Raw genomic sequence first — 25,086 nt, 5'->3', positions numbered from 1 at the left:
AGAAAACCACCCATTCCCCAATGCTCTGTGACCAAAACAATATTTGGAAGAAGGAATAGTAAGAAAATAATTAGGTCAAAAATGGGGAAAGAAGGCAAAACCACTAAAACTCAAAATGCAAGAAGCTGGAGCACTATAGCCTACTTCTATCCTACTGAAGACTGGGAAGTTTAGAAAAGCAAAATCCATCAGGCACAAAAGCCTCATTCTAATCACTGTTTTTAACTTTCTCCCCAACCAAGAACAGTTATCACAGGTTGTAAAATAGACTTTTATTTCATATTTTCTCTATGCCCTTGTTCTTAGCATGGTGAAGATGCTGCAAAAAAATATTACAAAGCTTAAAAGGCAAGTGGCCATTAGATAATTCAACTTTCAAAAATCAGCTGGTCTAGAGCAGGACCTCTTTCTTAACCTGGGATCCACGACCTCTTAAGGGGTCTCTGGAGAGACTTAGGAGGGGTGGCACCTGTGGACTTGGCTGGCGAAAATTTTGATCTTCATACTCACTAACCTCCAAGTAAAAGTTAGCACCACCTTTAACTGTGAAACAGTTAACTGTTTACCTACTGTAAACACAGTAACTGTGTTACCTACTGCTGTAGGTAACAACCCACAGCAGTATTAGCAATTCCGTGACTATGTCACCAAGAGGAACCATAAAACACTTCACATCACATTACAGTTATTGCAGATCTCTCAACATAATATTTACACTCATCACTACTTCAAAATTATAGTATCATTAGACCTGAAGCTACATTTTGTTATTTAATGTGTTATAAACATACAAACTACTGTATTACAATTGTCTAACAGTTTGATAACTGTTTCCGTGTCATTTGTAATTCTATATATTTTATGTTATACATTTAAAAAACATGATTCTCAGAAGGGGTCCTATGTTTTGTTAAACTGCCAAAGGAAAACATGGGACATAGAAGATTAAGAACTTCTGATCTAGAGCACATAAAGTTTCTATAGACCCTAACATAGTCACCAAGGCATACAGACAAGTAAGTCATTCCATTAGCAGTACTTCATAGTTGAAAAAAATTAAGCCACCAGGAAGCCAAGTAACATGTCCAAGGTCACACAAATTTAGAGTCAGCATCAGCCTAGGTTAACACTCACAGCATGTATAGTCCCACTCTCCCATGGGGACCTTTGCTTACATTTCTACAATTGTCATCACTATCCTGTTTTACCACTAAATGGGGAAGAGGTATCACTTTTCAAAACTAATATAAAACCAAAACCTGGACAATAGAACAAGGCAGATGTATAAGGTACTCCTTTTTGTTCCTTGATCAAGCATGCTGCTGTAATTGTTACAGAAGCTGAATTTGGTCTGTTCCAGAGATAGCAGTTTTTTACAAGTGAGAAAAAAGTTGGGCTACGTAAACTTTCATTCCCAGAAGTGTCCAAGGCACTGTGCAGATAAGCATTAACTTGTTAAGCGCTGCAATGTGTTGTGAGTGGTTAGAGCAGTGGTATCCCCACTTCATAAATAGCAAAACTGGAGAATAAATATGAGAGATTTGTTTAAAGTCACACATAAGTCAATGGTAAAACCAGCTTCCTGATTCCAAGTTCAAGGCTCTAACCACTATACCAAATCACCATGATCAAATATTTAGTTGATTATAATGCTTGTGAAACCTCTGTACTTTTTTCCCCTACAAGCCAGAGAGCATTTTCTTTTGATCCACGGGAGCAGACACACTTCTGAAGGCTATGGGAAAAATATCCCATAGAATAAATTCCAAAGTACGTAAGTGCTTTTTCACTTACACTAGTCATCTAAGAATCCAGGTCAGGAATCCTTAGCTCAGGAGCCAAGTTACTACATAAAACCTGCCTTATAAGAAGAGAACAGTATGGAAATTGTTCCTTCATCTTTTAGTCAATGACCTTCTTATCGATCTACCGTTATGTTTAGGAACTATTATCATCTTACATTCAACACTGTTCTTACAAAATAATATTCTAATGGTTCAATACCATTAGATCCTAGATTCTAACACTATTAAAGGTCATCCCTATCTCAACTTTGCATTAAATTTTCTCTTCTTATCCAAACCACTAATTAATGGAATCCTCATTCCCCAAAGCATCCTTATGCCATCTAACTGCTTTTATTAACCCATTTCTGTGTCTTACAGATTGGGTCTTTTTCAATAGTTAGTAAGGAGGTCCTTCTTAAATTTGTACTTAGGACCATAACATTGTTCACACTAACTCCTTGTTAAACCTTCCCATATCATTAGTATCCAGTCAAAAACCAAAGTCAACAGAACAACCATGTTGTACAATCTCCATGAAGAGTGAAAAGTTCTTGTCTACACAGGAGTCTTATCTATCAATATTCATTTGCACCCCCTACCCCTTACTCTCAACTACGTATCCTTCCTACTTGCTAATTCTGATTCATCACTTTGTGCTCAGTGTACAAGAGTCCAGATCTCTGACTTAAGAATAAACACTTAATTCTTGAATACATCAAATGCTAACAAATACTCCATCACACACCATTGATCAAAATGTAACTCTTTACACAGCCACTCAATCATTTTCCCACTAAAGTCATTGCCAGGGATCTGTCCATGTCTGCCCTAACCACAGTCTAACTCTGCACCAATTCTACCCCACCTTAGTCTCTCGCTACCAACACATAGTTATGTCCATTTCTCTACTTTGTCTAGTAACTTTAATAGTCCCCAACTGTCTGCAATCTAGGCTCTAAGTCACTCCTCTCTATCACAGGGCAGGGCTCTGGAGGACAGATTTCAGGCCTCCTCCTTCAGGCTTGGGAGCCTTCACATAAGGCCCCCAGCAACACTGTTACAGGCCTCTGGCCCTTCTCTCTGAACATAATAACCAACCCCACTGTTTTTTCCTTGGGATATCTCCATTTCACCAGGCTCGCCCAGCACTAACCAGTGACATCTTAATAGTCTTTGCAACTTTCAAAGGTTAATGGCTACAGCTCCACTTTGGAAACCACTGGTGTGTCCACAACCCCCACAATGACTCAGTGACCTAGACACCCCCACCTCACCTGCTGGAGCCCTTTACTACAAGAACATTCTTCTTCACTTTCACTTCCCCCCAACCCTCCAACAAGTCACTGGCCTGCAAAGTCCCCTGTACCTCACTATCCATCTCCGGGGTCTAACAGACCCCACCAGACTCAACTCGAATTCCCTCATTTAGCTCTCCATCTCGCCCCTCGAATGCCCCTTCATCCCAGGACCCTGGGACCGTCCCATCTCCTCGTTTAGTCTCTCCAAGCACCGCCTGGGACACAACCTCTAAAAAATAAACCGAGAGATGCCTCCGTCTCTCCCCACCGCTCAGTGAGCGGTGGGCAGAGGACGCCCCCCCATCTCCCCCCACAGGTTTCTCTAGACTCAACTCTAAATCTACGACCTCGACCCCCACCGCTTCTCTCCCCTCACCCCACCCCCCTAGCCCTTCGCGGCTTTCGCTACCCCTGCCCTCAAACCCGCTCAAAACACGCGGACGCGGACCCGGCCCCCCCACCCCGGCTTCGGTCCTTCCCCTCCCCCTCCCCCTGAGGTGCCACTTACCCCCGAGGCAGGAGTGGGGGAGGGGAGAGGAGGAGCAGAGTAGGGGAGGGGGCTTCGGTCCGGGGCGGCTCTCAGCCCCGGGGGGCCGGGGCCGGGGCCAGCGGCAGCGGCGGCGCAGCGTCTCCCCCCGGCGGCAGCAGCGGCGGCGGCGGCGCCGTCCCACTCCCGCAGGCACACATAGGCTCCATTGTCCGCCGGCGCCTCCCCCTTTCCGGCACCCCCCTCCTGGTACCGCCCCCTCCCCCTCCCCTTGGCCCTCCCCCAGCCGCACCGCTCCACGAAAGGTACCGCCGGCCCCGCCTCGGACGCAAGCGAAGAAGTGCCCCCTCCCCCCGGCCCCGACGTCCCGCCCGGCGGGGGAAGGGGGAACGCCCCTCCCCGCCTCAGCAAGGGCCCCGCCGCCGGGAAGGGCCCGCCCCCCTCCAAGGGAATGTCACTTGTCCCCCTTCCGGAACGCGCGTAATGGTACCAACCGGCCGCTTCCTCCTCCCCCTCCCCTGCCTTCCCGAAGAGGCACCGCCCCCTGCGCCCCGCCCACCAAGTAGCCTCGCCTCCTCGACCCCGCCCCTCCCTCCAATATTTTACTATGGGGCCGCCCACCGCCGGCACCACCTCCTGCTTTGCATGGACACGCCCACCAGGTCCCCGCCCCAGTTCGTCACCCGGCCAGAGGTGACGCCTATTCTCCACCTTAAAGCGGCAGAGCCCCCTTTCTCAACTAAAAGAACCTCCCGAAAGGCCGGTGGGGTGGGAGGGGCGGCCAGGGAGGGTCTCTTCTTTCCCGCACCTTCCTCCCCACGCGCACACTCACCCGGACCTCCCCACCGCCTCTCGCAGCATTGAGAAGCAGCCCAGTGGAAAAGGCGCGGAGGGGGGAAGGGCAGCGTGGAATTTGGCCATCTTTGACAGAAATACATTAGGAGCTGCCAAAGGAAGGGGTCTTTCCCTCACACTTCCCTGCTGTCCTGGTCCCGGCCTAGTCCTCAATCTTCAAGGCGACCCCCGCACACCTCCAGGATGCGGTTCCACCCTGCCCCATCCCCTCTCCCGTCCCTTGTCTTCACCCCTCAGTCTCTGCACTGCCTTTGCTGTTGCCGGCTTTCTCCCCTCCCAAGGGTGCAGGCCCCTCTTGGGGTTGAACTCTCCTCCACCTTCTCCAAAGCACGTTCTCGCCAGGTCCTGCAGATGCGTTGGCTGGTGCAGGGTTTCCCCTTCCTTATGGGGCCTGGCCCAGCCCCGCTCACGCATCGCTACCTAGTGCCCATTGAGGACCTCTGCCTAGATCCTCGAATCGCTTCACAACCGCTTTTTTAATCGCAGCATCACTTCCCTGATTTTTAGAAGGCCTGTGCTTTGGAGAGCTCAAAGCCCGGGCATCCCGGCACTGTCCCCTGTGAAGTGAGAGGGTAACCCATTAGACTGCACTTTTTCTTAGAAGGAAAAATGATGGCATCATGGTGAGCGCATGTTGCTGAATAAAGCTCAGATTCCCACTACTCCTGTTTTATCTTTGTGGCCCTTGTTGCTGCCCTGCCCAACTGTTATTACAGCTCTGTCTGCTCCACAGCCCTCCCCAGAACACAGTGTTACATCTCTGTGTTTGTAGAGTCTTGATCTAAGATGTTTCTGCAACTATATGCACTGGCCCGGCAGCTTTTCTGAATCAGTTAAGCGAAGACTGCTTATGTTATAATGTACTGCGTATTCTCCCCGAAGATAGATGGAGGCAACATGGCCAAGAGAAGTAGATAAATTTTTTTCAGCTTTTGCTTCTATCACCATGGTTTTAACCAGGTACTTATTTCTATGTCACTTTCCCTGTCTAGAAAATAGGAAACCTTCCTTAGGGCAATCTTTTAACGAATGATGCTGGTTGTAAAGGATGGTACAGGAGAGCCCAAAATGATAAAGCTTTTGAAACCATTTAAAACTGTAAGCTGGTCATGTAAGTTTCTATACCGTGGCTCCGCAGCTTAGATTCTATGAAAAACTGTTTTTTCATAGCAAGATTTTTTCTCCTTGTCTTCTGTTATAACTGAGCATATAAATAAAGAAAAAAGACAAAAGCAGGTATAAACAATATAAATTTAGGATCAGTTGAAGGATTCCAAATGGGAAATAATTAAAATGCTTTCTTGTCAAGTTTTGGTGATAGAATATTTGATGAAACATAGTAGGGACCTCTGTAAAAAGAAGGCAGGAGGAAAAAGTCAGGTATGGACATATGAAAAGACAACTAAATCCAGAAATATGCAAGAAGCATTTGGGATTGCTAAGGTAGATGGAAAGAAGGGATTCACAGACTTATCTGTAAGAGAAAACCACTACTAACATAAATTCTGGGCTGGGGTGTTCCATACCAGATCACCTCTGCTCAGAGAGCTCAAAAAACAAGCTCATTATAATAATGACACACATGCAAAAAAGTCTTAACCATTTTACTAGGCCTTACACCCTCACTTAACTTTGACACTTTATATGTGTCAAAGTTCGGAATTATTTATTGAACCAGAAGAAAAAAGCAAATGAATATTAAATGTGAAACACTAGGCTAAAAGAGCAATAATACTGAGAATTTAAGCAAGCTGTAAGTCATGTTAATTTAGCTACCTTGCACATGGGATAGAAATGCACTTTAAAATATTATTTATTGTAATGAAATAGTTTATCTATTTTTACTAGAATTTTTTCCTCTGAATTTTCTAACTTCCATGCATTTCCATCTCACTTGGGGAAGAATTCTATTTTGCTGTACAGGGATCTAGTACACTGTATATACATAAATACTAATGGATAATGATGAAATCATTGTTAAAAGCATCCTATAAATAAAAGCTTCAAACTATTTCTGTCACTCTAGAAATTCTAAGATAAATCATTTTTTTAAATCTAAATGGTAATATTGTTAAAAATAAAAGCTTTCAACACTAAAGAGATCTGGGTTTGATTTTTTACTTTCTGAAATTTGCGTCTCATAATGATGACATGCACTCACTGTGATACAAACATGGATTGTATGTCTGGCTTCTTAGTTCTTCAAGTAATCACAGCATCTGTTATTTAAGTGTGCCGCCAGTCTTTTCTACCTGTGAACTCCACCTTCGAAACACTTTTGTTCTCTCAGCTCTTGATAAATGTATACTTAAATTTTAGGGTTGGAAAGAACCACCTCCTATTTTACAGATGAGAAATCTAAGACGTAGAAGTTTAATGACTTGCCAAAATTATGCCCATTTTTAGGGACTAGAATTTAAGTCCAGCACTCTACAGCACTGTTCTAACCTCCAAGGATTATTCATTCCTAACAATATTTACTATTGTAGGAGAGAACATGAAATTCTACCTTAGGAATGATGAAATCAAGACTCAGAAGGGTTGAACCCACTCAGCCAGCTGGTGCTAGGTTTATAAGAGGCCCTAATAAATCCTTGCCTTGGTCAAAGCCCTTAGTTTGTCCACGATTTCCTGCTGCTTATACTATTTCTTACCAATTCATCTACCTCATTGTCTAAAGCAAAACTGGCAAATTTCAACCCCAAAGGAATACTACCAAGATAATCATTTATGACTGAAAATGAGGGGTTAGAATGGAATGGCATCTTGACTTTCACAGTGCTGTAATAAAATAGTCAGGAAGGGATTTCTTCTTTAGGTTGCCCATGGAGGAGAAAAAAATCTCCCTGTCCTAGCTTTCACCAGTCCATTTAAGCCAATGGGGAGTCCCAGAGCTTCATACCTGCCAGGAAAATTGAGGGCTAAGTGTCTCTTTTGGAAGGAAAAAATCAGAATTCCCACCTCCTGCCTTCCTGCAGCTCCACCTGGGGCCATTGGCACTCTGATGTGAGCTTGGGTCTTGTTCTGTGTCCCCACATATCTGCTTTCCACAACCTGGGAATTAGAGGCACCCTATCTGTAAAAGCTCTGACAGATCTGTGATGTGACACTCAGATCCCTTTAGACGGTACCACCAATGTTTCTCCTTCATTTTCACACTCAAACCTACATGGTTGTGCCTCCTACCCTCATTGCCTGCCTTCTAAAAGTCAAACTTTGTGACATTCAGCCCGCAAATTCCTGAGCCCTAATTGATTGATATATTAAATGCTGATCCCCTTCCCCAGCTTTCCAATTTAGCCATAGTCCATCATGGCTTAACAACCTATGTGTTCCACGTGCTCTAACCATTTCTCCCCAGATTTCTTGGTCTTCAGGCCAGTTCTTCACATCTGTCCTTACAGTCTCATGTCCCCTTTCCTCTTCAGTTTCCACTAATTTACTATTTCATTTCTTATTCTTAACCTCTTTCCCAAGAATAATTCTGGGAAAGTATTTCTACTACTTCATTTCATTTTATTCTACTAGACATTTCTCTAGGAATTTTGCCCTTCAGATACACCTATGTTATTTTTCCTGGGTTCTGCCTTCACTGCTGAACTCTTCCCACTTCCCACAATCTCTTCCCGGCCTCTCTGTGATTGGTACCCAACTACTGCAGCTTTGACCTCACCTCCATGGTTTGCATCCAGGTTGCTCCTATTAGCCACGTTGTCTTTTGGAATCCTTGACCACCCATCATCCCAGCAATGGAAATTCCTAAGGCTGAGATGTACCTACATTTGTTTCCACTCCTGGGCTGGCAGACATTACTAGAAAAAAACCATGAAACCAAGAAAATGGATCTCAAGCAAATTTCAGGTGATGGAAACTTCAGTTGAACTTTATTAGTTTTTACTTGGCAATCCTTTTATGCATCCTCATTGCCTCCTATATCATTTCCCACAGCAAATATTCCAAATTTTATCCACTACTCCTACATTGCAGGACCAACCTTGTCATCTCATCTCACCTCAGAAGGGTTTTGCTCAGTTCTCTCTCTTCCATTTACTTTCTCTTTACTTTAGTATCTTCAGTAAAATCTTTCTTACACAAATACTCTTTTTTTCCCCTTTCTTTTCATTCCCAACTTATCCAAAGGGTAACCTACATTCTCTGCTACCACAATTCCTTTTCTTCCTCTGTAATTAACCCAACCACTTACCAAATTCTTTCTCCAGTATGGCCAAACCTAATCACCAAATCCATCCGATGAATATCCTTTCCTTACTCTCTTACAGTTTGAATTCCAAGATACGATGATATTCTGGTTTTGTCTCCCTCCCCACCCCCCAACTTTATTGAGATATAATTGACATATAACATTGTATAAGTTTAACATGTACATATGATGATTTGATATACGTATATGTCGTGAAATGATTACCACACTAAGTTTAGTTAACATCCATCATCTCACATAGTTACAATTTTTGTGTGTGTGATGAGCACTTTTAAGATCTACTCTCCTAGCAACTTTCAAATATGCAATACAGTATTGTTGGCTATAGTCACCATGCTGTACATTACATCCCCAGAACCTATTTATCTTATAACTGGAAGTTTCTACCTTTTGAATACCTTCACACATTTCCCCCAACCCTCTACCCTCTGCCTCTGGTAACCACCAATCTGTTCTCTGTTTCTGTGAGTCTGGGTTTTTTAGATTTCACATATAAGTGAGATCACACAGTATTTGCCTTTCTCTGACTTATTTCACTTAGGATAATGCCCTCAAGTTTCATCCAAGTTATGGCAAATGGCAAGATTTCCTTCTTTTCTATTGTTGAATAATATTTCATTGTGTGTAATATATATATATAGTATATATATATAGTATATATATATGCGCCACATTTTCTTTATTCATTCATCTCTTGATGGGCACTTAGGTTGTTCCTATGTCTTGGCTGTTGTAAATAATGCTGCAGTGAACATGAGGGTGCAGATATCTCTTCAAGATCGTAATTTCATTTCCTTCGAACAGATAACTAGAGGTCTGTCTTCTTTTTTTTATTTTTAAACTTATTTATTTAATTTATTTTTGGCTGTGTTGGGTCTTCATTGCTGCACGCAGTCTTTCTCTAGTTGCGGCGAGTGGGGGCTACTGTTCGTTGCGGTGCAACGGGCTTCTCTAGTTGCAGAGCCTGGGCTCTAGGCACGTGGGCTTCAGTAGTTGTGGCATGTGGGCTCAGTAGTTGTGGCTCACGGGCTCTAGAGCACAGGCTCAATAGTTGTGGCGCACAGGCTTAGCTGCTCTGCGGCATGTGGGATCCTCCCGGACCAGGGCTCAAACCCGTGTCCGCTGCATTGGCAGGCGGATTCTTAACCACTGCACCACCAGGGAAGCCAGAGGTCTGTCTGTATTGATTTTAATACTTCCTTGACCTGAACATTCCTTGAATGTTCCTTAAACTCCTTGGTTCTTTGATCTTTTCTTTCTCCACTTCTCCCTAGGATCTCTCTCTCTCTCACTCTCCTAACTTTAGCCATCACCTCTTTGCAGATGATCAACACATCTTCAGGTCTAGCTCAGGCCTCTCTTGAGCTTAAATCCTGCATTTCTATCCACTCAGCTTGCCCATCTAGAAGTCAGTTTAACACATCAAAAAACAAAACTCACCATCTTTCAAAATTGTCTCACTTCTGAATTCACTGTCTCTCACTTAGGCTCAAAACTTTGGAGTAATCCTGACTCAAAGTTTCCAGCTGTCTATGTATTTTTCTCAATCACCAATGTCCACAAATTCCCACTTAAATCAATTTCTTGTTTTCTGTTCCCAAGTTGAGACTTTTGTAATAATTTCCAAGTAGACATTCCTGCCTCCAGCTTTTCCCCTTATCAGTCAATTCTCCATGCTCTTTCCAGATAGAGCTTCCTAAAAGACGTGTGTGTGTGTGTGTGTGTGTGTGTGTGTATATATATATATACACATATATATATATAATCATCATATATAATGATATATGATATATCATATATGATATCATTATATATGTGATATAATTATCATAATATATATATAATATGTATATTATCATTTGTGCAGTACCTATTCGTCTCTAATTACCCTAGCCCTACTGGTTCTTCTGGGCCCAACTAGGGCCCCTCTACCCTAACATCTCAACAATGTCGTATTGCAGGAACAATATTGGTTTTAGAGTCACCTGGACCTGGGTTTGAATATTGGACTGCATTTTACTGGCCAAATAACCTCAAACATCAATAGGAAAAAACGTTATTTTCTTTATCATTTATTTCAGTCGTAGATGTCTATATCACCAATTTCAGAACATAACCTAGACACGCAAACTTTTAATGTCATCTACCTTTTACTGTAGTTGCCAGTCCTCCCCTATATCCTGAGAGCAGAATCTGACACCTCTTTGTGTTTTGCAGTCATTTAGTCATTGCTATATTTATTGAGCATCTACTCGGTGCAGGGCATCTTGAGGGGGATAAAAAAAATGAATGAGATATCCAATTTTGTCTTCAAAGTATAATTAGACTTATATGGAAGATTCATTCATTGGGAAAAAAAAAAGTTTAGTAAATGCCTAATTTGTGCCAGGTATTGTGCAAAGTACTGAAGATTCAAATAAGAGGACATGTTCCCTGATGTTAGGATCTGGGATCTATCTAGTTAGGAATACTAACAAGTAAACATTTATAATCAAGTATAGTAAATGCTGTGATATGGATAAATACCAGGAGTTTGGGGCACACAGAGGAGGGGTATCTAATCCAGACAGGAGAGTCAGGAAATGCAATAAGACCTGAGTGGAATCTTAAAGAATGCGTAGGAGTCAGCCAGGCAAAGGACTCAGCAATGTGCAAAGGCTCAGCTGTGTGACAGTGTATATAAATAACCACAATACAAGAGAGAAAGTAATAAATAAGTGGCAGAGCAGAGGCAAAAAGTGGCTGTCAGAGGAGATGCATTATTGGGAGTTCTATGGGTGAGCAGAAACTGCTTTGTGGAAGTGGAGGCATTTGAAGCAACCTGAAGGGTTCAGGGGTCGGGTGCAGACGTGCAGTGGGGCCAGAGGCCTCTTTGCCTTCTCAGCAGTCTATGCAGTGCCCTGTACACAATGGCACCAGTGCCTTGTTCGCTGTGATGATGGTGATGATTATGATGATGATGGTGATACCTAGGTTTTTCTCATGAAGTTGCCTCTTCCCTCTTCCTAGAATGTTTACAAGGGGAGACTCATGATTCAAAAAAGCCATCTCTGGGTGGAGGGACTCTCAATCAGACTGCCTAGCTTTGAATCCCAGCTCTGCCATTAGAGGGCTGTGCGACTCTAGAAAAATTACTTAACTTCTCTAGGGTCGAATTTTTTCTTCCATAAAATGGAGTCATGATAGTATTTCCTCACAGGGTAGTACGAGGAACAAATGAATAACTAACGTAGATGTCTAGGAATAGTGCCTGGCACACAGTAAGTGCCCAATAAATGTTGGTTATTATTATTACATTTGTTCATCTCTGGATTATTCACAATGGGATTGGCCTTCAGAGAGATTTTAGGAGCACTGAAAAGGCCATCTCCTCAATACTTCGCTTATTCTCACATCAAATCTCACTCACTGGTATCTCTTCAACTCTCCTAATACACTCCTTTAAATTCTATCATTAGAAATTCATACCTTTGGGGGACTTGCCTGGTGGCGCAGTGGTTAAGAATCTGCCTGCCAATGCAGGGGACACGGGTTCGATCCCTAGTCCAGGAAGATCCCACATGCTGCGGAGCAACTAAGCCTGTGCACCACAGCTACTGAGCCCACGTGCCACAACTACTGAAGCTCACATGCCTAGAGCCCATGCTCTGCAAAGAAAGAAAGAAAGAAATTCATACCTTTGGATTTAAGATGTCACTTCCCCAATCCCTTGGGAAGGAACATAATAGGGCGTTCGCCCTGTTTTATTTTAATAATTTATCTGGCCAGACCTCTATCTTTCTTAACTGTCAACTGTACTGAGGAAATATTATGGAGAAGAAAGAAAAGGCTAATTCTGAAGCTTGGAGAACCTTCCCCAGAAACTTAAGCTAGAAGGAGATACTCAGAGGGCTTTCTGAGGGCAGTAGGTCCTCTGGGATTGGAGAAAGAGGTGAGGTAGGAGAGAGATGACAAGAAGTAATGAGGACAACAAAAACAAGGTCATTTGTGTCAGTAAAGACAGGCTTTACTAACTTAACAAACAGTGCTGACCTTGACTTTGGAACTCTTCATCCACCACTCCTTTCTCCACTCTGTGCTGTGTTTTGGAATAAATCATTCTTTTCAGGATACATCTTGATTCATATTAATGAAGGAGACTATACAGGGGACCAAGTACCCCTGGTTTTAAAATTTCATAATGACTTTTACATGTTGGCTTTCTTCATGATCAAAAACTATATTGTACACCTGTAACTTATATAATATTATACAGTAACTAATAAATACCTACTGTCTTAGTGCCAAATTAAGTAGAGTGAGAATTTCATTAGAGGCTGAAGAAATAATCCCTCTCAGGGACCTTACAGTCCAATTGAGGAAGCAAAAAGATTTCAATAACAATTAATTCCTAAATTGTATTACAGACATGACACAAACTCTAGACTTGCAGGAAAAAAAAAAAAAAAAAAAAAGCAGTGAGGAAAGTCTGGAGTAGCAAGCAATAATTTGAAGGGTCAGAAGTTGAACTGGGCCTTGAAGAACAGGATTTGGGCAGTTCCAGGAGGGGACAATGACCCCAGAGGAAGAGAGACAAGGAGCAAGCCAGGGACTGAAAAGAGAACAGCATATGTGTGGACCAAAAATTACAACAGTAAAGGTCATTTCCAAAAACCATAATGACAGCTGTCCCTTATTGAGTATTTAGTATGTGCCTGTAACAAGCACTATTCTGAGCACTACATTCATATTGTCTCACTTAATACCCATAATAACGTCATGAGGTATGATCTGTTATTCTCATTTTACAGTTGAGGGCTCAGATGCTTCAAGGAGTATGTAACTGTCCTAAATCATGCAGCTAAGTGGGGGCTGAGATTATAACCCAAGTCAACCTGAGGTGAAAGCTCTTAACCACCCCACACTACAGCCTCTCTTCAGTGCGGGTATTAGGATGCAGTGGGCATACAATTGGTTAAATAAGTTGGGAATTCATGACACAAAATATAGTTTAGAGAAAGCATGCAAGAAGGGTACACTGTGAGTTTTAAAAAAAGCCACATAAAGTAAGCTATAAGGATAGATTCTACAATATGCGGAAGCGGAATGTAGCCAATACTTTATAATAATTATAAATGGAGTATATATAACCTTTAATAATTGCATCACTATATTGTACACCTGTAACTTATATAATATTATACAGTAACTATACTTCAATAAAAAAAGAGTAACAAAAACCCTAGTATTATAAAAGTAACGTGCTTACTTTTTCTTCGTGGTTTATTCTGTTAGTAACTTTCAACCAAAAGATTGTTCATTCTAAATAAAATAATATTGTAAAAAGAAAAGTACCGTGCTTAAAAATTTACAGCTTTTCTATGAATAATTTTTATAATGTCATTTACTGGTAGACATTTAACAAAGATATGTGTATTTGAAAATACTAGCAAATATTGCAATAGATGCCTATATTTATCAAAACAGAACCAAAGCATGTGTACATATGCATTTATATAGCTAAAACAACATTCTAAGTCTTTACTAATAAGAAAAAGTCATAGTTTACTGAACACTGCTCGTGGAACAGGCACCTTCCTTTCAGTATCATCCTGAATGTGATTTATAATTACACCCATTTTACAGGTGAGAAAACCAAAATGAAGAGGTTAAATGGCTTGCCCAAGCCTCACAATAGTTAAACAGCTCAGTCCAGATTTGAATGCTAGGCTGGCGGCAACGCCTGTGCCCTTGCTGCTATCCTACACAGCCTCTCTCCTTGAGCAAGGGAAAAACTGTGTAAAAATAACACCACTGCAACATACATGGTATTTTTCAAAGCATTTTCACATTCATAGTAACAGCTGGTCCTTATGATGACCATGTGACAGGTTGGGAAGATACCTCCAGCATAGTGAATAATAATAATAGTCATAATAATCATTAGAATAATAATATTAGCCAGCACTGATTGAGTGTTCCCCATACACCTGGCACTATGCTAAGAACTTTACATGGATTGTACGGTTGGTTCATAACAACTCTATAAGATAGGCTCTATTATTATCCTTCCTTGCACATGAGGAAACTGGGGCTCTCCTAACTGGTGTTAAGAGAGGTTAAGTAACTTAATGAAGGAGGCTGGGCTCAGATAAGTTACAGAACTAATTCAAGGTCATGTGATAACGAGTGTGATTCCTGGACTAGAGCACAGATCCCCAGATTCCACATCCACACACGCCCTTTTCATGTTACTATTCTAATAATGAATCTGCAGCTACAGGAAGGATAATTTGAAGAGAGAGCTACAACCAGCAAGAAGAGCAGCTGGAAGACTAGTGTGTAGAGATGATGCAGAGCCAGGTAGCATAGTGTGAGGGGGAATGAAGAGGTGGCAAAGCCAGGGGCTATCTGAGGAAGGTTATAGCAGCTCACTTCTGCAGCATGTAAATATAGAAGGAAAAATAGCTTAAGTTTGGCTTCTAGCCATAAAATTGGTGAAAAGAGGGGCATTGTGGCCAGAAATGAGAGTGGTTCAAAAATGGCACTGGTCCACGGTAAGATAACACTACACACCAACTTAGGATGGATTTTTTAAAAGACAGACAGGGTTTCCTGGTGGCGCAGTGGTTGAGAATCTGCCTGCCAATGCAGGGGACACGGGTTCGAGCCCTGGTCTGGGAAGATCCCACATGCCGCGGAGCAACTGGGCCCGTGAGCCATACTTACTGAGCCTGCGCGTCTGGAGCCTGTGCTCCGCAACAAGAGAGGCCGCGATAGTGAGACCTGCGCACCGCGATGAAGAGCGGCCCCCGCTTGCCACAACTGGAGAAAGCCCTCGCACAGAAACGAAGACCCAACACAGCCAAAAATAAATAAATAAATAGAAATTAAAAAAAAAAAAAAAGACAGACAATATCAAGTGTTGTGACCATGGAGAGATGCTGCCACTCTCATACATTGCTGTGGGAAGGGAAAATGGTGCAGCCGCCTTTGGAAACAGTTTAGTAGTTTCTTAAAAAGTTAAACATAATTTACCATATGACCCAGCAATTTCACTCCTATATGTCCACAAAGACTTGTATGTGAATGTTCTACAGCGGCATTATTCTCAATAGCCAAAATATGGAAACAATCCAAATATCCATCAACTGATGAATGGATAAATAAAAATGTGGTATATCCATACAATGGAATACATTCAACAATAAAAAATAATCAAGTACTGATACATACTATAACATGGGTGCACCTCAAAATCACTATGCTAAGTGAAAGAAGCCAGACACAAAAGACTATATATTGTATAAGTTTATTAACATGCAATGTCCAGAAAAAGCAAATCTATGAAGACAGAAAGCACATTAGTGGGGCTGGGAATAAGGATCAACTGCAAATGAGTATGAGGAATCTTTTTGGGGTGAAGCATATGTTATAAAACTGGATTTTGGTGATGGCTGCACAACACTGTAAATTTACCAAAAAATCTTTGAGTCATACACTTAAAATGGGTGAAATTATGGTATGCAAATTATATCTCAATAAAGATGTTCTTTAGAAAGATGAAGCTGGTTTGTGAAGGAAGAAAGAGAGTTAAGTTTTAGAATCATAAGTGACCATTAAACACTAAAGTGGAGATGTCCCACCAGGTAAGAGGGTAGGCTAGAGGTGCAGAGGTGAGAGCCAAAGCAATAAAAATGGATAAGATCACGAAAGAAAAAAAAAAAAGCACACAAGACGAAAGGAAGAAAGGAAGATGCCAATGGCAAACGTTTGGTGTCACTACCATTTAGGGGCAAGGATGATGGTTTATCTGGGCTAATGTGGTATTTACCCTGGTAGCGACGCATCTAGCTAATATTCAGATTTACTTGTATTCTCTAAGCATACACCCACTGAGAGCAAAGGTACGTGTCCCATAGCATGGCAAACAGTAGGGTAAATCTACCTGGGGGAAAATTGCCTCTAAGTGACTAAAATACATAAGGATAACTGGGAATGGACTGAATATGTTCCCTGTATTTTGATGTTAAAAAGAGAACTGCACAAACACTTTTACCCAAATTAGAAGCAACATCAGCATTAGGGAGTGCAGTTTTCAAGAACAATGATATTTCACTTAGTCACTACCAACCAAGAAGGATGGATATTATGCTGGACCACCCCTGGAATTGGACTCTTTGGCCCCAAAATTGACTTCTGAATTTAGGAGCCAGCAGAGACTCAGGTAAACTCTACAACTGCTTTCTCACCTCAGAATTAGTGGACCCTTCCTCCTCCTGCCCCCACCCTATCCCTACCCAAAGCTTAGAACTTTGGGGAGGAGACCCTCCCAGGCTAGGGACCAAAGATGTCTTCCCTCCCCCAAGGCCTGACGATCCTTTTTGTTTCTCCTTCTGTCACATTTCTGGTGTAAATGAAGCAAACTTAGACGACAGACCTTGGCTGTGAAAATAAAGGATAAAAAAAAAAGATTCAAAAAGTCAGGGAGCTTAAGATAGAAAAGGAAGCCCAAGGTTGGAAGAACACTGGCTTCAGGACCACCTACCACCCACATCATATGGGGGGGAGGGAGTCAGCTCAGCAGGGGTTCTCAGTCCTGGGTGCAAGGTGGACACCAAGGTAGAATTTAGATGGAGGGAAAATAAACCTTTATTTTCACTAGCTTCTAACTGATATTTCCTTCAATTCTGAATGTAAGCAAGAGATCAAGGTAGAGCAATTCATGACTTTTTACCAATAGAATCACAGATATTTTCACATCATCTTACAGCTGTGGCAGATATCCTAAATATCGCTTACATGCATCACTACGACAAAATTACAGTAGTTATTAGATCTGCCAGTAGACCTTTTTTATTAATGCTCTAATAAAGAAACACATGTAATACTATATCACAAATTTGATGCCTTTAATATTTTGATATTTCATTATAACTATTTTTGTTCACAATGTCTTTTGTTTTATGTGTTTAAAATCATTATTCTGTCCATAGGCTTCACCAGACTGCCCAAAGGGGTCCATGTCACAAAAAAGGTGAAGGACTCCCTGGCTGGAAAAACTCCCCAGTCCTCATCCAGCACCACCAAAAGTGAGCCTTCCTGCTGTGCCTGCGGTCCCACCATTAGTGAACATTTCCTTTGGGTTTTTAAGATTCCCATTAAATTGCAAATGCCCCCAAATGAGAAGAACTTCTCCAAGTGTTATTAGTTAACCCCTTAAATGGGGTTGTTTAGCAGCTAGCTGAGCACAACACCCTACAATTCAATTAAGCAAACATTTATTGAGCTCCTGCAACGGGTAAGGAACCAGGCTTGGGGATGGCAAGCGAAACTCTGCAAGGTTTCTCCCCTCAAGGGTGCCAGCAATCTAGTAGGAGGCATAAAACAAGTACAGAAAAGACAGGGGAAAGAGAAATGCTACGCGGAAAGTGCAAAGAGCAAAGATCGTCCTGGGGGAGGGATGGTTCGGGAGGAAAGAGACTCCCTCATGCTTGCATTCCAGAAAGAGTGACTGAGTATTCACTCGGTGCCAGATCCACAGAATACAACCTTAGTCAAGGTCACTGCCTAGGGTTAAGTTAAACAGGTAAAACACGAAGTAAGCTACTGGCATTGAGTTCACTGTGGGGTATAAAAGACCGGGGAAGCACAGAGGAGGGAGTAACGCAGTGCCGGTGGGGGCGGGGAGAGCCTAGAAAGACTGTTGGTTGCGATGAATGTGGCACGGAGGAAGTGACATATGAGCTGAGTCTAGTAGGATAAGTTTTAAAAAAAAAGGGAGAGAGAGAGAGAGAGAGAGAGAGAGAGAGAGAGATGGGGGAAGGGAGGAGGAGGGGGAGGGGCACCGCATTCCTGGCAGAGGTATGTGTAAAAGGGCCTGTTCTGAGAATGCATTTTCAGTAGGAGTTTAGGGATAGTGGAGGAACCAGGCAGGAGGGGGTGGGGGGAGGGGGGGACTGGAATTGTATAGCCGGGCTGTACTGTGTGAACCGGACCTTACATTTAATGCTGAGGAGTTTGCATCCTCACCCTCTGGAACAATCAGAAAGGCTTCTTGAAGGAGGAGACATTTGAGCTGGGCCTGAAAGCCTGAGAAAAATTTCAACAGGTGGAGATGGGGCAGGGAGGGGAGTGTTTCAGGAGAAACGAACAGCACAGCCAGGCACAGGGCCGATAGCATATGGCTTGGTCAGAACGGTGCTGGAGCCGCGCGTGATCCAGAGCGCGCGGCACGCGGCGCACCTGACGGGGGTGGGGGGATGGGGGGATGGGGGGATGGGGGGATGAGTGTTAACAGCTCAGGTTCCCGGCCGCCACGCAGACCCGCCGAGTCGGGACCTCTGCCGGCAAGCGCCTGGTTACCCATATCTTGACGCGCAGTTGTTTAGTGACTTAATAGGAGAGAAGGCTAAAAGGATGGTAGGCTTTGAATGCACGGTAAGAATCTGCATTTAAATCGGAAGGCGGCGGGGAGCTCCGGAGAATGGACCCAGAGGGAGAGTGGTATTTATCAAAGCCGTGCTTACGAAGATTTAGAGACAGGAGAGATGAGGTTGGAAAGTGGTAAGGGCTGTTACAGACGCCCAGGTAGGGAGTATTACGAAGTATGGCAGTGGCAGGGGGAAGAGGAGGGAAGGGACAAACGGAAAGACGTCCAGATGACAGACTCTACATGGCTCACTGGGCAACTGAAGTGGGTGGAGGGGCTGAGTCACAGAGGACTCCAGGTATTTGAGTTGGGCAGTGAGGAAAACAGTAAGGCCTTTAAAAGCAAAGCAGGGGAGGAAGACGCCTTTACTATAAAGCAGGTGAGGAAGCAAGGTGTTGAGGTGTAAAGCGGCGGCACAGAGTCAGGGGCCAAGAATAGTGATGATATTTCTTTTAAGGGAGCAGCCACTGGTTAGTGGTGTACAAAATGAGGCGCAGGTCGCACACCAAGACTGGGATGGGGCAAAGGAAGGCTGCAAGGGCTGCCTTTATCACCATTTTGTTGAGGATCCCCTAACAAGGTGAAGGGCAATCTGAGCTGTAAACCCAGGCAAGCCCCTTCTCTTCTCAGGAGCTCCCGTTTCCTCCTCGTTGGAAAAGCAGATGATAATAAAACTTATCACCCACTCATCTCATGGGAGTGCTGTGGAGAGCAACCAATATACATACATAAATAAGTCCAAGGCACTCGGCAAGAACAAAGTGTGCTGGAAACGCTAAACAATAATAAATTCAGCCACTTCCTCGTCATGATAGTAAACAAGGTGTCTTTCTAAAAAGCAGATATGGTTAACCAGATACTAAATCTGAGGCTGTCTCTAACAACAGGTAATTAAATCTAAACTCTTGATTTTCAAGAATTCCTTCATCAGAGAGTCTCAGAGTGACCCTAATATCTCTATCAAACTGAGGCCTGGACCAGACAGCAATGAATAAACATGAAAATTACTTTATCATCCCCCCTCCCACTCTTAGTATCAATATGTGACTAATATCAGCATCCAAACTATAGGCAGTCCCCACCAGCCCCCTAAGCTGTACTCTTTGTCACACCCCTGAGGTCCCTCTCTTGGCAGAAGGGTGCCGTATAAAATATTCAGATCCTCGGTAGGATATGCGCAACCTACACGGGAAAGAAGGCTGTCAGACAGAAAAGAACAGCACTCCTAAAATGACAAAGATAGGAAATCCATTTTAAAGGAACACATCTCTAATTATATGTTCCATGCATAGCAAATCTCTTAATAAGTCCCACCACAATCTCTGCTCCTCTAAAGAGCAGACCTGATAGGTAATAACTCCCCTCCTCTGTGATAAAATCCAATTTTCACACCTGGTAAATGAAATAACTCCATTGTGAACCAAGGTCGGGTTGGGGTGAGCCGTTAACAGAAGGTTAGGGACTGTGCATCATGTAGCAGCTCTTCTGGGAACCCCTTCCAGAGATTTGCTCCTTTTATGCCAGTTGATACTACTCGGCCAGAAAACCTTCAACCTCCTAGGTTACAAATGCTATTTGTCACCTGGAGTGGTTATAAATGAGTACTACGGTTCTGGGGTCACATAGGTGCAAGGCCTGGCTTTGGCCTTTATCTCTTGTTTGGTAGGAAGGTTCCTTACCATTTGTGTACTTTTAGGAGATAAGCTTATACCACATTCCTGACAAATTGACCACGAGAAGGGGAGATGCTACTGAAATTTACAATGGTAAAGGAGTAAAACACTGGAGGAACAAAAAAATATAAAGCCAAAAATCCAGCCAGGATGTGTGTACTGTACAGACTTAATCAGGAACAACAAAGTGAACATCCACAAGGAATACAGACACACACACACACACACACTTAAAGATAACTAGAGTGTGGGCCAGAAACACATCTCAGGATACATAAGAATTTAGTAAAGGGGACATCACAGATAAGTAGAAAAAGGAAGGCTTGCTCAAGAAATAATGTTGAAATAATTGTCCTACTGTTTGGGGAAAAAAATTCAGATCCTTATCTCACATCATATAATACAAAATTCCAGAGGGATTAAAGAGATAAATATAAAAATGAATTAGTTTTTTTAAAAAAACTAGAAGAAACATAGATGAATATTTATCTCACCTTGGGGACAGGGAAAGATATTCTTAGAATAAAATCAAGGGAAAAAAATAAATAATTCAGTAGATTTGACTACATAAAAATGTAAAATTCTGTATGTTAAAAAAAATCACAAAACTAAAAGTCAAACAACCTAATGAAAACAAAATATTTCCAACAAGTAAGATTTCAACAGATATGACTGAAAAGAAGTTAATATTCTTAGTATATAAAGAACTAACACAAAGCAATATGAAAAATGTAAATACCTGAGTTGAAATTTAACACTTCATATACACAGAAAATTAACAGAAAAAAAATCACTTGAACTTACGAAAAAATTCATTCTAGCTAGTACTCAAAAAAGTAATATAATAAATAAATCATATTTTCTATGCAGGCCTGGCACAGGATAAACATGTGGTAAATATTTGTTGACTTGTTCAAATTAACAAAAAATAAGAAAATCCCAATGTTTAGTGTGCGGTCAAACGAGTGCTCTCACATGCAACCTGTAGGATTACATACGAAAGCAGGGGTCAGCAAACTGTTTCTGTAAAGAGCAGACAGTAAATATTTGGGGGTTTGCAAGCCGTACAATCTCTGTTGCAACTATTGGGCTCTGCCATCGTAGGATGAAAACAGCCAGAGACAATATGTAAATGAATGAACATGACTGTGTTCCAAAAATATGCTATTTATGGAAACTGAAATGAGAATTCCAAATAATTTTAATGTCATGAAATATTATTCTTCTTTGGATTTTTCCCCAGTCATTTAAACATGTAAAAACCATTCTTATCTCATGGACTGTACAAAAACAGACCATGGGCCAGATTTGGCTTATGTGTCATAGTTTGCCCTGTCCTAGAGCAACACTTCTGGAAATCAGTTTGGCACTATATATCAAGAGCCTTTAAAAAGGCCATACACAGGCTTGCCAGTATTAAAATAATCTGGTACAAATAATTTTTAAAATGAAAAGTGGAAAGTTTGTACTCTTTTCCCTAATTGCCCTGTAATTCCCTTTCTAGGAATTATTTATAAGGAAAAAGGAAATGAGGAAACTCAGACAGAAATTTATGCAAAGAAGTATCTAAACATCCAGCAGACTGGGAATGGTTAAATAAACCTTGGTACGTTCATAATGAAATATGCAGCCATAAATCTTTTGCAAAAAGTATTTTATGACATTCGAAAAATGCTCGTGATAAAGTTATGTGAAAAAGGCTGGATATAAAATGTATACATTGTCCTATCCTAATTTCGCAAAACATATGTACATACAATTTATATAGATAGAAATATACATATATATGTACATAGAGAAAAGACTGAAGGAAATGCAATAAAATGTGAATAGTGCCCTGGATGCTGGGTTCATGAGTGATTAAATTTTTCTTTATTCTTTTGTTCTAGTAATTCTCTACAATAAATAGTTATTACCCTTGTACTTAGGAAGACACTGATATTATATTTAAAATAAAATAAACTGGGAAAAAAATCCAGAATCTGAAGTTTACACAGAATAGTCAGAGAAGAAAAAAAGAGAAAAGCCTTTCCAATGCAACCTAGATGTAAAATCTTGACAAAATCTGCAATGAAAAACAGACCCAGGCAACTGAAATTCGCCTGGGTCTAAAACTCAAGCAAAATCACCACAGGAGGAAAAAAAAAAGTTCTGATCGAAAGCAGCTGAGACCTGGAATCTATGACTGACCCTACACTGAACATATCCCCCAAAAGAAGCATAGATTAAAGGACCTGTCCTTGTGCATAGTGTGGATGGGGGCACTCAGATGCTTGTTTTTCCTCCTCTTCCAACAACCGCCCCGCCCCCCCCGCCCCCCCCCCCATTGCCAACAATAGACCAAAAAACAACCCCTGTCTCAAGCTTTAGAAAGAAAGAATTCTATAAGGAAAGCTTGCTTCTTTCGTTTTGTTTTTAAAGAGGTATGGCTTTTGCTCTTCCAAGTGTTAACTAGCCATTTACACTTGGATGCATCTTTTGCTGGAAAGTGAGAGTGGGGAGTTAGGGCAGGAAATGGAAGGTTCCCAGGCAAACTTCAACTCTTTCAGTTTGGTCCAGAACCTGACCTACACACAATTAGTGTATGGCTATCTTTTGGGGAGGTTACTGTTTGCCACTTGATATTCTACCCCTTTATGTTGGTTGCTTCATTTAGTTCTAATAAGAAGCCAATAAGGAGGACTTTCCCCAACATTATCTAAGCAATTGTCATACCAGTCAAGACCTACCAGATAAGGCCTAGAGGAATCAAATAATTTGTCCAGGGTCATCTAGGTAATAAGGGGCAGAGCCTGGTTTCAAATCTTCTAAGTTTGTGGCATTGGTGGCTGAAATGTTTCTAAAGCCAGATTTTAAGGAAAGGCAGGGTAGAGTTCAAGTGTTACCATCAAACACACCTGAGTTCAAGGTTCAAGATCATAGTATGAGTTGATTTTTCTTAGCCTCAGTTTTCTCACCTATAAAAATGGGGATGATAAAACCTATTTCTCAAAACTTTTGGAAGTTCAGAAACAATATAAGGAAAATACCCAGCACATTGTAAGTGCTCAATGAATGGTTGCTATTAGGAGAACACAACTACTACTAATTTCCTTTGCTAAGTCAAAGCTTAATCAGAAGGTTTCTTCTAGGAAAACAAAGGAGAGTTAAAGTAAAGTAGGGAAATTGCTAAGGTAACCTGGGAAAAGGCTTTTCCTTCCCCTCATTTCCCAGAGAGCTTTAATTCTTTTCTATTTAAGATAAGGGAAGCATGTTTGGGACAGCAGGTTTGGAAATGGGAGAACGTTATGGCAGGTTCATGCTTTAAAAAGCAAGTCTAAACTCTTTAAGACCACAAACTACGGTGCATGGTGCTTTTCTAGAAGGGTAGGAGCAATAAACATATTCCTATAGGAAGACTCAGTCTCACAGAGCCCATGAGATGAGCCAAAGGAGAATCTTCTACCCACAAAGAGGAAGGTGGTAACGTCCTTCACTTCCTTTGTGGTTTTAACCTAAACCACAACTCCTCCCTGTTAGTTATGTCTTTTCTTTACATACATTCAGATGTGTGTTAGCTTTCTTCCACCTAATATGTCATTCCCTTCCCTGCCATATGGAAAAACAACATATGCTTCTCTCCCTCCAAAGAAAGCTTCTCCAGCACACAGGAATGGTTTTGAGCTGCTCTCACAACCCATCTATTCTATCCAGAGCCGGTCTGTTCCCAGAGACCTCTGGAAGACTCCAGAATTCTTCCAAAGCCCGGGCCTGTGGCTTGGAGGCAGGGAGGGTGAATACATGTACTGTACATCACTTAGGCAAAAGAGGAAAAGCCTTGCTCTGAAATGAATGAGGACATCAGGGCTTTCAGTTGGGGACAAATCGAGGAAATAGAATGTCTTGTTTTGTTTTTGCTTTTTTTTTTTTTTTTAAGGAGGAAAGAAGAATGAATGAAAGGGGAAATAAGCACAATGTTCAAGCCAAGTAAAGGATAATCAAAAAATACCCCAAAAGTGGTAGGTTCAGGAAGGTGGGCAGACTGCTGTCTCCTAACTGCTGCTGTGGCTCCTGAGTTAATATTTGCCAGACTGAGCATTCCTGTGAGTGCCGGTGGGATAATGGGCCCCGCTCAGCATCACGTGAGTTCTCCATCTCAGCCGAGGGACGGGATTTCAACCATATCACACACAGCTCTCATTACTTGTAAGGAAATGATCTTACTGAGGAAAGCAGCACAAACCATAAACACATTTACTTAAAAAGGCAAAGCTGTTAGGTGTACCCCTTAACTTCATGACTAATACCGTGTGCTGGTCTTAGCTGCCGATGTCCTGAATCCAGAATAGAAATTCCCAGAGCGGATCTGAGAGC

General features: G+C 42.0%; 1 protein-coding gene across 4 annotated transcripts in view; it reads right to left on the bottom strand.

Annotated features, from left to right (window-relative positions):
* Positions 1–25,086, bottom strand: part of LOC132369563 (uncharacterized) — a 68,433-nt gene that overhangs the window by 6,578 nt on the left and 36,769 nt on the right. Inside the window, exon 1 of one of the 4 annotated variants that reach the window (XM_059929252.1) lies at positions 3,594–3,780. The exons of the other annotated variants lie outside the window; for them this stretch is intronic. The gene's annotated coding sequence lies outside the window, so the exon portion shown is untranslated. Of the gene's footprint in view, positions 1–3,593; positions 3,781–25,086 lie in introns of those variants that run through there. 4 annotated transcript variants of the gene reach the window in all.

The sequence above is a fragment of the Balaenoptera ricei genome, chromosome 1, assembly GCF_028023285.1.
Source record: "Balaenoptera ricei isolate mBalRic1 chromosome 1, mBalRic1.hap2, whole genome shotgun sequence".
In the NCBI taxonomy this organism is placed as follows: Eukaryota; Metazoa; Chordata; class Mammalia; order Artiodactyla; family Balaenopteridae; genus Balaenoptera; species Balaenoptera ricei.
This window is presented reverse-complemented; position numbering and strand designations above follow the sequence as displayed.